Below are 6,015 nucleotides of genomic sequence, written 5' to 3' on the forward strand. Positions count from 1 at the left end.
GGTATATTTGCGCGTCTACGTTTCGAATTATTAATACCCACTTCTGACTGCAGTTTCTGTATGTCCTGTAAGAGGGCGCTGACAAGAATAATGACTAAATACTGTAGCGCCAAGTAAGGTCGCTAGCCGACGCTCTTTTTGTGCCGTTGTGACGGAGATCTCGCACCCCCTGATTTTGCACCCCCCCGGGGCGAGATCACTAGCGATCTCGAACCCCCCGGGGCGAAATCGCTAGCGATCTCGCACCCCCCAAGCTAGTGTTTTCGCACCCCCCAAACTAGTGTTTTCGCACCCCCCGGTGATCTCGCACCCCCCCGCCAAACATTTTGAAAATTGTTCTGTCTGCCCGGTATATAGTTGAAACTGCATTTTAGTGTGATAAAACCATACTTTAATGTTGTAATCGAGAGTTTTACAAGTTTCCCTGGACTAATGTGACGTATTTCAGCACAGCGCAATAATGGTGACTGTGCCCAATGATTGGTTGCAATAGTGTCCCTTAGTTCCTTAGTCCTATCATGGCATGCTACAGATTTATAGAATATCCTCATTAACAATGCAAATTATATCCTTATTTGCATAATTGTCATCTCATTATGTCAAGCATCATCTAGGCTGCCTACATACCGAAAATCACAATGATTCCTCAACTGGTTCTTGAGTTATCCTCCTTTAAACATTTGAACTTAAAGTCCCCTGCAGTTCCCAAACAAGCTGCTAGGGGGTCCAAACTTACGTCACTTATTCCCCAGGGCAAGAGCTATCTATCATGCAAAATTCATGACCCTAGCATGTTCAGATCACGAGATATCAAAACCGGAAGTTCTACTGCAGTACCATAACAAGCCGCTAAGGGGCCCAAAATCTAATCATTTCGAGGTCTCATCAAGACCAACCCACCTACCAAGTATCAAGACAATATATTCAAGCGTTCTTGAGTTATGGTGGTAACAGGCAGACAAACAGACAGACAGACAGACAAACAAACAGACACACCGCCACGAAAACATAACCTTCTTGGCGAAGGTAATTACTGAATATTGGTATTGTCATACTAGAGGATAGTGTTTGTTAATAGGTAGCATCTGATATAGTAACCACTGTGAATTACGAAGGCCGTAACAGAACACATACGGGGTGAACAAATCGATTGAGGGGGTGCACAATCGCTACCGATGTTGCACCCCCCGGGGGGTGCAAGATCACCAAAGGGGTGCGAGATCACTAGTGATATCGTTCCGGGGGGTGCGAGATCACTAGTGATATCGTTCCGGGGGGTGCGAGATCGCTAGTGATTTCGCTCCGGGGGGTGCGAAATCACTGGGGGTGCGAGATCTCTGTCACACCGTCTCCTGTGTTGTCGAAAACCCCCATGCAGGCTCATATGTGACCGACCAACCAAATCCTCAAAATTAATCTAATCAGCAGAGATGACCAATGGGAAACGTGCATTTTTCTGACCAACGGAGAGGCTGCAAAGTGCATTTTACTGACCAATGAGCATGTCAGGATTCTGCTCAATCGACCAATCGGAGGCTAGAATTCTTCGCACAGGTGGTTGGAAGTTATTATAAACCCCAGTGCTGAGACGGTTGCGTTATCATCAGTCGATATATTCAACGGCTACCGAAGCGCGAAGAGAAGATAGTCGCTCTTCTATCGACACGGCGGTCTGCAAGCCGAAATGTGGGGGAAATGGCGGTGCCTAAAACGTCCAGGGCATCATCGCACCGACAAGAATTTACCTGAATTTCGCCGGGCTCAAACATAACGTTAATATTCCGTCGAGGAGACTGTCGACAATATGTAACGTGACCTTCAGCGGACAGTCAAGTGTTTGGTTTGGTAGCGTTTTCCTTTCTACTTCTGAACCACGTGCACGTAATAGGTAATGAACGAACTTTGTAACTTAACCTTCAAACATACTGCCATTGGCATGTCTTAATAGTGATACAATGTTTCTCTTTGCAACTTAGGGAAGGGAGGTGCTAAACCTCCACACCCTAGGGCATCACTACACCGAGAAGAATTTGCGGACTCAAACCTAACGTTGATTTCAAGACGAGGAGACCCGCAGTATAAAGGTGAGAGTCGGATCAGTTCATCAGTAACGGTTAAATGTCTTTGGTTTCGGAGCGTTTTGCTTTCTACGGTTCCACTATTAAAACCCCAAGGCATAAGGTATCCTTGATTGCGTGCCTATTTAGTGTTTTAATCACAAGCAAAATGTTCAACTAAATCTGTCTTGTTCTAATTATTGGTAATTTGACATTCATGTCGGATTCAGGATGCAAGAAGCAGGAAAGGAGACATCTCTCAGCATCTTCCAGGACGTTATTGCTGCCTTCAACTACACGTCTCAGGGAAAAGGCTTTAAGGGATGAAGAAAAGGTTAGTGATTTGTGATGTGCATTAAGTATCTTCTGGCACCAAACTTAGAATTCCCTTTGTGTATCTGAGACATTTTCGACAGGGATAATCAAGTTTCTTGGTTGTTGGCAAGGTGGTTGAGTTTGCTTTGGTGACATCCTGAGTGACATTGCTGGTTGGGGATTGGGGCATTTTGAGGGTTTTGGCTCCTTTTGCACGCATGGCTTTAGTCTGTTTATGTGGGATACAGGTCTGATGTATGGTTGATTTGGTTTCTGTGACCACGTCGGTGGCTGGGATCGTTTTTGGAGTTGCTGCAAAGTTCAGTCCTCTAGAAAACGGAGACTTCCCTATGTTCTGTTAGCCCATGATTATTTAGGTATCTTGTACTGCCTGACTTTCTTTCTGCATTATGTGATTGTCAGTGGGTCGGGAACCCTGACCATTACGTAAGCTGCCTTGTGAATGAAATAATGGGGCGGGGGTGGGGGGTGGATCATCTGGTTCTGGGGTATCCGTTAGTCTTGAGATCCCGAACAAAGACTACGGCACAAGGCCAGAAGGGAGGACAGGTAGATGAAGAGCGCAAGTGATCATGAGCTAACAGAACTGGGGAAGTCACTGTTTTCTGGAGGACTAAACTTTGTGGTTACCTCTGAGCGCAATTCCGGTCGTCAGCGTGGGTACAGAAGCTGATCAGGCCAAGCATTGGACCTGGTTGCCACAGTAACGGGTTGAAGCACTGTGTGCAGAAGTAACCATTGCTCTCAAGTGTCCTAATCCCTTGCCAGTGCCGTCACAAGGCTGTTGCCAACATTCTCGATGCCTTGCTGACAACCAAGTGATTGTGATTCTCCCTGCTGGTGATGCCTCGGGTAGACAGAGGGGATTGTTACCTAAGCTTGGACTGAAGTTGCATCACAGATCAGTAACGTCCTGCCTCTGGATGAAAAAAAAAGGTCAAGTCTGTAAATGAAGTTCTTGTTAAAGCTCTTCAAAGAATGCAATGTTATCATTTTACGATTATGTATGATAGACAAGTGTTGCTCAGGTTGTATGTTCATGTTATATGTTCATGTTATTAAGTCTTTTTCACCAAGCCATCTTCCTGGATGAAGCTAAATTTGTTGTGGTGCTAGGGCCAACATTCTCGATGCCTTGCCAACAACCGTTAACCGAGTGATTGTGATTCTCCCTGCCAGTGATGCCTCGGGTAGACAGAGGGGATTGTTATCTAGTTTTAAGATACGCTTTTATTAAGATAAGTGCAGTTTATTACTCCGAATGATTTTGGAAACGGTCAGATGTTTCAGGTAGCATCCACTTGCACTACTTTCGTCAATGACAATAGAGACTGCAGGAGAAATGCAGATTTATCATATCCAGTTGCTTGTGTCACTGTTTTTTGGCGTATCTTATTACCCGAATGTCTAACCTTCACCAATGTAAGTTCTGTTTAGTTTAAGAATAGTTGTAGTCTAGTGTTGAGAACAGTTGTAGTCTAGTGTTAAGGTTAGTTGTGGCCTAGTGTTAAGGTTAGTTGTAGTCTAGTCTTAACTATGATTAGTTGTATATGATTAGTTGTAAACTATGATTAGTTGTATATGATTAGTTGTAGCCTGAGTGACTAAGTGTTGTAGTCTAGTGTTAAGGTTAGTTGTAGCCTAGTGTTAAGGTTAGTTGTAGTCTAAAGTGAAAGTCTTTTGTTCCCACTTAGCCTTTATTTTTGTGTATTTTGCCTCTATTCTAGTACAAGTAGTGGCCACCTTGTCCTAGAATGGATCCAAAATATATGAATACATTGGCTTTGAGAGCAAAGGTCTTCACATAAAGTAGGCTGTAGTGTAGTTATAATCAGGCTAGGGCATTGAAGTGAGTTTTTGAAACTTAGCTTTCAAAATGTCAGACTCAACCTGAGCAACACACTGAATGCTTAATAAACAGTCATGTGGTATCTCTTTTGAGTTTTTGTTTTAGAAGGATAAAATAAAATAAAATAGAAGTGCTATTGAAGTCCCATCCTTGGTCCCATGTAGTATTGACGTCCCCATGTACCGGTAGTGCTCACCACCACCACCCACCCACCCCCATACATTAATTTGTCAGTATTAGGCCACACTAATTTAATTTCTTGGTGAACGGATTCGCCCGCTTCATTTTTTTCTGATTTGCAAATAAAAATAAGAATTCAGAATCATCTGCAAAATGCTCATATTTCACCCTGAACAGTTGAAAACAGTCCTTTTCTTCCTGGTTGTTACATTTATTCCATCTTTCAATGCAGTGGTATCATTAAAAGTTCAAAATTAATTGTTTAAATTTTGAATCCGCCTGCTTTGTTGACTTCATGGCTCCTATCGTACCATTTTGGGCCATAATAGGATACCTAGGCCTGTTTTAATTTTTCTTTTTTTCGCCCGCCCTCCATTATTTTTCTAGAAAAATCTGTTAAGTGCTCTCATAAACCCCGTGTAGGTCTTTTCTGTCACTGGACCTAATTAAAGCGCTACCTAATGAAGAGTGAAGGTACTTCAACCAAGTAGGCAAAGAAATTGTCTCTGTGCTTTGTGATGTAATAGTGGGACAGCGAGTAGGCAAAATGTATTTAGGCCACACCAAGTAAATTTTATGGATGACGTCCTCGCGCGCATTGATTTTGGCCTGTTCCTAGAAAAAAAAAAAAATTCCGCTAACTGTATTACCCATGCTGTAACTATGACCAAAGAGTCAAGACAGTGCCGCAAATCGTCTGATTGACATGAAACGCGTAACGCGAAATGGGTAAAGAGCACATTTGCCGCAGGACAGGACAACAACTGCTGTTCCACATGATTTATTGCTGTTTTGATGATGACTAAAAGACTTGCTTGTTACACTGTCACCTCATTCAATTTGTGTCCTAACATTTGTCGTCTCTTAGTATATTTCTAATCTAGGCATCTTGTTTTTAGGGCCCTTCTTGTTTTTTTGCCCTCTAGCATTAGATTTAGGGTCTCCAAAGGACATCATCCATAAAATTTACTTGGTGTGGCCTTTAAGAGAACTTGCTGGAAAACTACAGGCATGAGAAGTGTGATGTACTCGACAAACTCAATGTGTATGGTTAGGAAAGTGCCAAATGCAACTAAATTTGTGCCTAATTACCATGAAGCAGGTAATCTAGTTACAGAGACTACTAATTTCAACATCAGGGAGGGTAAGAAAATGGATGAAAATGTAGCTACATTGTGACAAATGGGTTACTGAACTTTGTGACTAGACATTTGCTGACAAATGCCAAAAAGCAGTTACTCAAGCAACTAGATATGATTTTGGAAAAAGTCAGGACAAAAAAAAACCGGCCATATATAAACATCTAACGATCATTCCCCCACAACCTCTGCTTGGAGAGTACCGAACACCTGCAAAGGAGGCTGGAAGTAGAAACACCACACTGTTGCTACACCATCAAGAAGCGCCATCTAGCGGTTATTCTACGCCCTGCTTCACATGGCCAACGCAGTTGGACGAGTCATCAACAACACAGGATTGAGCAGCCAGCCGGTAGGTGGCATAACTGCTACTTGGTCTTGGTGTTCTGCTAGACATGCAAACGCAAGTGCATGTAAATTTTCATGTGTAGCATGTAATGACAAGTCTCCTTTA

Source organism: Branchiostoma belcheri, unplaced genomic scaffold, assembly GCF_001625305.1.
Source record: "Branchiostoma belcheri isolate BF01 breed outbred unplaced genomic scaffold, Haploidv18h27 scaffold10, whole genome shotgun sequence".
In the NCBI taxonomy this organism is placed as follows: Eukaryota; Metazoa; Chordata; class Leptocardii; order Amphioxiformes; family Branchiostomatidae; genus Branchiostoma; species Branchiostoma belcheri.